The sequence below is a fragment of the Callithrix jacchus genome, chromosome 4 (genome assembly GCF_049354715.1).
Source record: "Callithrix jacchus isolate 240 chromosome 4, calJac240_pri, whole genome shotgun sequence".
Taxonomy (NCBI): Eukaryota; Metazoa; Chordata; class Mammalia; order Primates; family Cebidae; genus Callithrix; species Callithrix jacchus.
The window spans coordinates 49,838,510-49,847,044 of NC_133505.1; the positions used below are offsets into that span (position 1 = coordinate 49,838,510).

The 8,535-nt window shown below is 46.7% G+C and overlaps 1 pseudogene; it reads left to right on the top strand.

Annotated features, from left to right (window-relative positions):
* The first annotated feature begins 393 nt into the window (after positions 1-393).
* On the top strand, positions 394-1,196 carry LOC100396144 (grpE protein homolog 2, mitochondrial pseudogene; annotated as a pseudogene).
* The last annotated feature ends 7,339 nt before the right edge of the window (positions 1,197-8,535 follow it).

The window sequence follows — 8,535 nt, forward strand, 5'->3', positions numbered from 1 at the left end:
AAGAGAGGGTGTGGAAGGAGGAAGTGATAGTGCCGTTAATAATGACCTAGCCTCCGGAATCACAAACCGTTGCTTCTGCCATGTTCTACTCATTGGAAGCCAGTCACTGGGTCCAGCCCACACTCAAAGGGATTCGCCTCCATCCCTTGAAGGAAAGTGTATTAAAGAATTAGTGCCTGTATTTTAAAGCCACCAAGTACACACACTGGCCACAAATTATTTACATTCCTCCCACATGCAAAATACACTCAGCCCCACCAAAAGCCTCCCAAAGTCTCATCCCACTGTGGCATGAGGACTAGTCCAGGAACTCATCATTTAAATCAGGTCCAGGTGTGGAGGAAATTCCTCAGGTGTAGTTCCTCAAGTACAATTCTCAGTATGAAGAGCTGTGAGCTAGAGACAAGCTATCTGCCACACACACAACCCCAATGTCCAGTGTAGAACAGTCACAGGAAAACCACTACACACATTCTTGTTCAAGGAAGCAGGAGGCAAAAAGAAAAAGTCACTGGTCCAACACGGCTGTGCGGTCCCTGTGGGAGGGTCAGCGGCAGATGCAACACCTACCGGCCTCGAGCGCTACATGGGAGAGCAAGGGATGGCCGCTTCCATTCAGCGCTGCCCCCCAGAGAACTGCTGGTGAGGACGGCCATTCTGAGGACCCTCCTGATGAGCTTGGGCCCTCTCTTGCTGAATGAGCCTTAAGGGTAAAAGCTGTTAAACTGGGAAAGGAAGCCCAGGATTTAACAGTGAGATACCAGAGAGCTGGGGCTGATTGTGAAAACATGCGAAGGCGAACCCAGAGATGTGTGGAAGACGCCAAGATATTTGGAATCCAGTTTCTGTAAGGACTTGGTGGAAGTGGCTGACGTTTTGAAGAAGGCTACAGACTGCATTTCTGAAGAATCAGAGTCTGGGGACCAGAAACTCACTCTGGAGAAGGTCTTCTGAGGGTTTTTGCTTTTAGAAGCAAAGCTGAAAAATGTGTTTGCTGAACATGGCCTGGAGAAGTTGACACCCATTGGTGACAAACATGACCCCCATCAGCATGCACTCGTCTGTCATGTGCCAGCTGATGTTGGGGTGCAGACTGGCACCGTGGCATTAGTAAGGCAAGATGGCTATAACCTTGATGGCCGCATATTAGACTTGCCCGGGTGGAGGTGGCAGTGGAGTCGCAGAGAAGACTATGAAGAGGCCAGCAGGAACTGGATGTTCTCCCTGAGCAGGCACCTGTGTTTCTTTAATTTATTAAACTAGGTTTGCTTAAAAAAAAAAAAAAAAGTCACTGGTCTTTAGAAAATCAGAACTTTATCACCAGGCACAGTGGTTCACGCCTGTAATCCTAGCACTTCAGGAGACTGAGGTGGGTGGATCACGAGGTCAGGAGTTCAAGACCAGCCTGGCCAATATGGTGAAACCCTGTCTCTACTAAAGATACAAAACGTTAGCCAGGTGTGGTGGCAGATGCCTGTAGTCCCAGCTACTCGGGAGGCTGAGGCAGGGAAAACACTTGAGCCTGTAAGTCAGAGGTTGCAGTGAGCTGAGATTGTGCCATTGCACTCCAGCCTGGGCAAGAGGGGGAGACTCTGCCTCAAAAAAAAAAAAAAAAAAAGAAAGAAAGAAAGAAACTTAGCTGGGCAAATGTTGGATATTCCTTGGTTCAGACTTTGCTCAATTCCTACCTAGAAATAATTTTCAGTTTTTCCATGGTTGTGGCTCCTTCCTCTGTGCTTGAGTGTGTCTCTGAGCCACCCTCCTCTTTCCATGAAAAGCAGCCCATATTTACAGCTTCATAGTTTCCCCAGGCTGCTTCCTGTCAGTTTAATTTAAGGGATACAAAGTGAGATCCCAGATTTTATGCTATCTCTGTTCCTTTCTGTCCAATCTGGCAGTGTTTTGTGAATGTCATTCTCTTTAAAAATATGTGGATCTCCTGTAAAATTTATTGTGGCTCACTCCTTTAGACAAAGGCCATGCCCACAAATTTCTTCAAGAGAAGATCTCTTCCACACCATGTACATCTGCTGAAACAATGAGGATAATGTCTTTATACTTCTTAGAAGCTCTGATGTTTGACTGAAAAATCTGTGAAGCACATACCCTTAAATTCATGAGAGGGCCTTTTGCCTGAGACACTATATGAAAAAATTATACACAGACTCACACACACACACACACACACACATCTTTGACCCTAGTTCCTGACACAGAGATCCTAACACCCTTATAAATGGGAGTGCTAAGAGAATCTTTTGTTCTAATATTTGGTCTTTGGTCTCTGTTCCTGACACAGAGCTCGTAAGACCTTTGTAATCTCCTGAGTGATAGGAGTGTCTAACACAGAGGTCCTACCTCCCTTGGAATTTCCTGGCATCTGTTCCTCTAAAGAGGCACACACCTATAGTCCCAGCTACTCAGGAGGCTGTGGCAGGAGAATTGCTTGAACCCAGGAGACAGAGGTTGTAGTGAGCCAAGATCACACCACTGCACTCCAGCTTGGGCAACAGAGCAAGGCTCTGAAAAGAAAAGAAAAGAAACTCCCATACCCTAGGGATGGGAGGGGGCTGAAGACTGCGTTAATAACCAATCATGCTGACATGATGAAGCCCCTGTAAAAATCACAAAAGTAGGGCTCAGGAGCTTCTGAGTTGGTGAACACATTCATGTGCTGGGAGGGTAGTACACCCCAGACCCACGGAGACAGAAGCTCCTGCGCTCAAGCCCTCTCAGACCTGACAACACATTCCCTTTCTGAGGTCTAAACATAGGATTTTACAGTCATAGCCTCGGTTTCATCTTTAGACCACATATTCCTAAATGTGCCTTGGATTTGATTTTAGTATCATTTACTGTCTGGAGGCTGAGACTTTTTTAAGTCACCAAGCGCCAGCTCCCTCATGCTGAATAATCCTGCCTACAGTTTACCTCTCTCCTCTCTTGTTTTACAAGGAGCCACAAGAAGAAACCAGGTAGCACTTTCAAGACTTCGGGAAATCCTAGCTGTGTAACCCAGTTCATGACGGATATTTTCTACTTTCCACATTACTGCAGGCGACGCTGTTGCTAAACTTTCTGCCATTGTGTAACAAGGAACTCCCTTCCTTTTTACCCACTAAGTGACCCTGGAAACGTTTCTTAAGATCTCTACCCCCAGTCTCCTCATTGGTAAAAACAGAACTGATAACACCCGCATTACTAAGCTATTTGGATTTCTAAGTAGGATGAGACACTCAAAAAGCACCAGACCAAAGGGCACCACTGAACAAAGGCTGAGTTTTAGAGGGAATGCGGTGTAGAAGAAAGCAGACTCATCTGTGGCACAGCAGAGACCATCTGTCTTTCCGGAGCTGACTGCAGCTGGAAAGACAGATGATAGCATATGGACAGAGGGTGAACTTGGAAACCGCCAGGAAACAGGCCCTCTTCTTGGTGGGCAGTAGAGGAAAATAAAGGAAAAAAATCAGAGTGAGGAAACTGACCAAGCTGGGCTCAGATTCTATGCATACTCACTGATGCCTCTCTGGCAGCAATGGCCAAGGGCAGACTTCCTCCTTGTCAGAGGGTATGGCAGCCAACCCTGTGAGTAATGGGACAGGGAAGGGGTTGCCTCTGCATCTACATGCAATTGCGTGGCAGTCTCTGACCGCCTTCCTGGTTTCCTGTTCTAATTGCAGCAGGTACAAGTGGTGGAAACCCCGATGGAGCTCAGGAGCCTGGATACTCAAAAAGCCACCTGCCACCTTCAACAGATCATGGACCCTCCCTGGACCTAAGTTTTCTCACCTGTAGAAACAGAAATACCACACCACACTCTTGCAAGGACCAAGATCAGCAGTGCTGATGAACACACTTCGTAAATAACAAAATTATCTGAATGTTTTATTCCTGTTTTTCCCTAAGTTTCCTTCAAATTCTGTCTGCATCCCCACATTTGATCTCTAGGGGACCAGCTTCTCTAGTTTGCCCTCTTTTCTCCATCATCACTCTTTCTTATCTTCAGTTCACCTGATATCCCCTGTACATCTGGGAGCTGCTTTAGATGCTGTTGTACACAGGGAAGGACACTGCATTTTTAAGGACACTGCAATTTTTAAGAAATCTATTAAGAAAGCCCAGTGAGTAGAGGGGCCATGGGTGAGCAAGGCTTAGAAAAAAGACCTCGGTTTGTTTTCTCGGCTCAGCCCTGTTTGAACTTGGGCAGGTAAGTCACTGCCCCTCTCTGAACATCTGTTTCTTTCTCTTGAAAATGAAGGGGATGGAGATGAGTTTTGAAACCCCTTCCCCATAAGGGTAAGTCAACAAGCACGAACTGAACACCTCCCTGTGCCCAACTCAGGGTTACTAGGGACCAAGCACCACAGAACACAAACTAAAGGAGGCAATCTGAAAACGCAGCTGTGAGTCTCTATGTGGAGGTTCCCTGTGTAAAATTCCAGCACGGGCTGAGGGAAGAGGACAGTGGAAGGGGAGCAGAGCTGAAAAGAGGTGGCTTGGAGGGGTAGAAAAGCAGGACACTAGTGGGCACCAGACAGTGGGGGAAGGAGCCCAACAAAGATGAGGAACTTTGCTGTGAAGTCATGTTAGTCCGGATGCCATGACCTTCCATAAGCCCAAGAGAGAGGGCACACAGTCCCAGGAAGGAGGTGAAGTCCTGCCCCATCTCCACTCATTCCTAAGGTTCTGGGAGCATCCTGGTATCCAGGGACGATTTAGGCTCCCAGGGTCTGGGGTCTTTTTCTTGGAAACCCCAGTCTCCTGCCTCCTCTTTCCAGCGCTTGCCTTCCTTCCTGGGATCCTCTGGGGACCAGGCTCCACATCCAGCCAAGGGGTAGGAAGTCTGGGGACAGCCAAGGTCTCAGGCAGACCAGAGTTTCTGCTCATGGTTAAAGTGCTGAACTTGTTGGGTCTAAATATGAATATGGACTGAGTAGTAGAGTCTATTAAGAAAGAATTTTTAATTGCATTGGCTGCGATCATATTAATTTGCTATGCAGCAAAAGCTCTTTTTTTAGAAATGTATGATAAATTATTTAAGGATGGAATGTCAGGATATCTGCAATTTATTTTAGAATACTTCCACATGAAAAAAAAATACCCTGAGTTAAAAATACAGAAGAGGAGTGGAGCACCTGGCCCCTGGGCTCTGATGATGGCAGGGCCTGCTGCAGGCCCATCCTGTTCCTCCACGGAAATTAGACAAATGACCCATCTTGTGGAGAGATCACAAAAATGGCACCCCGTCTCCCCCCTCAAGCCCTGCCCCCAGCCAGCACCTGGTAGAATTCTAGCCCTGATGGCCCACATGCCCAGGGAGTTCCTGTGGTTTTCAGGTAAGAGCCAAGGCGGCCACCATCAAAGCAGAGCCCATAGTCTCCACGAGGTGCTCACATCTTGGTGCAGCCCTGAACTTGGCATTGCTCAGGGCATCTCCGAAATGGCTGCACCTAAAATTGCACACACCACACCAGGTTTCCTAGGTTTTTTCTCTTCTCTTTGTAAATTATATACAAACATCATTTCCCCAATTCTAAGAATTCCGACATTCAACAGAGGAAAACGTTAGATTCTTTTACCTCCTTTTTTTTTTTTTTCCAACCAACCTTTCTCAAGCATTAGTAGGTAAGACAGCAGGAGCAAGTGGTACGGCCATGCTTCCAGGGCTGAGGCTTCCTCTTTCCTCCTCTGGACTCCCCTACTCCTGAACAAATCCTGTCCCCACCAACACCCCCTCTGAGGATTTGTCAGTCCTCACCCCAAGAGCTCAAGGAGAGGTGACTTGGTTGGGAGGACCCTCTCCTCTGCCTCTTGCTGCTAATGGTACCTGCACCTGGTTTGCCCATACCCTTGGCTTCCGATGGGGGACTGGAGAGGAGGACAAGAAAGAAGGCTGGAGAGGGAAGGGGGACAGGGAGAGGTGGCTCTGCAGCCAGAGGACCAGGCGAAGGCTGATCCCAGGGGTGGGTACACAGGTGACTGTGCCCCCTTCCCCAGCCCTGAGGGCCCCCTGATCTGAGGTTCCTGAGGAGAGAAACCTGAGCCTGAGGAACTGAGGGAAGGGACTCGGCAGCATCTCTGTGGGGAAGGGAGAGCGTCTCAGCCAATCACTGTGGCCTGCCAGTTACCTGATCAGGCACAAAGCTTAACTATGTCCTTCCCATACTTGACCTGGGACAACACCCCTGCATCCAGCTTTGCTGCCCTCCCCAGACTGGGCTCCAAGAAAGGAGCTCAGGCACAGTGGTTGGAAACAGTGTTCCCTGCAGCTGTCAGTATTTCCAGAGTTGTCCGCAAGTGTCCCCAGGTGAGCTCTTACCCTGAGGAAACGGCCTCTGCAAGTTTCTGGGAGAAATGCCTTCACCTGCCCCCTAGAGAAGGACGGCCCTCCACATAAACAGCTCCCCCATACAGAGTCAGGAAGGAACACTGATTTTTCTGCTTAAAAAGCAATTCTTATGTATGATGAAAGATGCTATAAACAATGTTTTTTAAAATGTAAAGGGAGATTTTTAAATAATATATGTTACACAAAGATTAATATCCCGACTATAAAAGGAACTTGTGAAATCAATAAGCAAAGGGCAACAACTCAATAGAAGAAACAGAAAAGGATAGAAATTGCAATCCAAAGAAACGCCCCATGGAGAATTAATACATGGAAGACAAGATCAATTTTATCAGTAAGTGGGAAAATGCAAATTAAAACAATGGAGGGATCATTTTTCACCTATTAAATTAATACAAATTTAAAGGATTGGTTATTCCCAGCAGTGACGAGGTTGGGAGAAAATTGGCATCTCAAAGGATGTCGGTGAGAATATAAATCAGTGCATCCTTTAGGAAATCAATTTGTCTAGATTTATCAAAATATTAGATGTGTATCCCCTTTCCGCAGATAGTTCCATTTTTAGTGTCTGCATGAGAGAATAAATCATGTGTGCACAAAGAAGCATATGTAAAAGGTTATTTGTTGCAACATTGTATATAATAGTGAAACTTAGAAACAAATCAAATGGCTACAAATAGGAAAGGAAGGGAATAAATGAGGCTACATCTCTAGCCTAGGGCACTAAGCAGCAGGTTAGAAAGCAGGCAGATGTATGTTTTGTTTTGTTTTGTTTTATTTTGAGACTTAGTCTTGCCCTGTCCCAGGCTGGAGTGCAGTGGCACGATCTCGGCTCACTGCAACCTTCGCCTGCTGGGTTCAAGCGATTCTTCTGCCTCAGCCTCCTGAGTAGCTGGAACCACAGGCGTGTGCCACCATGCCCAGCTAATTTTTGTATTTTTAGTAAAGACGGGGTTTCACCATGTTGGCCAGGATAGTCTCGTTTTCTTGACCTTGTGATCCGCCCACCTTGGCCTCCCAAAGTGCTGGGATTACAGGCGTGAGCCACCGCGCCCGGCCTGATGTGTGTGTTCTAAAGGCACAGAGCAGATCAACTAAACAATTCAACTCAAAAAAAAATTAAGCCACTGAGTGACACACATCACAGAACCTTATTTATATCAGCAAAATTGAGGATAAAGCTATATCCCCAGTGACATGGCTCTATGTCCTCACCAAATCTCATGTCTAATGGTAGTCCCCAATGTTGGAGGTGGTTCACGTGGGCAGATTTCTCATGAACAGTTTAGCACCATCCCCTTGGTACTGTCCTCGAAGTAGTGAGTGTGTTCTCATGACATCTGGTTGCTTAAAACCATATGAATCCCCATTTGCCTTTCGACATGATTGGAAATTTCCTGAGACCTCCCCGGAAGTAGAAGCTGCTATGCTTCCTGTTCAGCCTGCAGAACCATGAGCCAATTAAACCTCTTTTTAAGTTACCCAGTCTCTGGTATTTATAGCAATGCAAGAACGGACTGATACACCTAGACGCAGCGTATGTGTGCATGTATGCATGCATGTGTGTGTGCATGTGCGTGTGTGCATGCATGTGTGTAAAAACAGGAAAGAATGTGTGCCAGAATTGCCTCAAGATGCTATTATGAGTAATGTCTGGGTAGGGGCAGCTGACTGGTATGGAACAGGGAGTGTGAAGGGGGACTTTCACATTTTACCCTGTAGTCTACCACGTTGTTTGAATGTTTTTACAATAAGATGTACTTGGGTTTTTTTTTTTTTTTTTAAAGTAGACATGTTTTAATGACTGTTGAAGTGAGTGAAGAAGTCAGAGGTCACAGCAGTGGTGTGTTTGTTTCATCCTGACCAAGTCTCCTGGGGACAGGCTAGTTTCAGGGTCCTCTCTGGAGGCTCAGCTTCTGTGTGGCTTGTCCTGTCTGGTTTCCTTACACTTTACACCCTTATTCTGTCCTCTCAATAGTCGGGCAAGCCTAACACTACCAATGAAACCCTGCTCCACATCCCGCCCCTGGCTTCCCACTTACCATACCAGCCCCACACTGGTGGGTTTATGTTCCCCACAAAAGCCCATACACAAATGTTTATAGTGCCCTTACTCATAATCACCACCAACCAGAAACAGCCCAAAGGTCCTTCGACTGGTGAAAGGATCTTTCAGTACATCCATG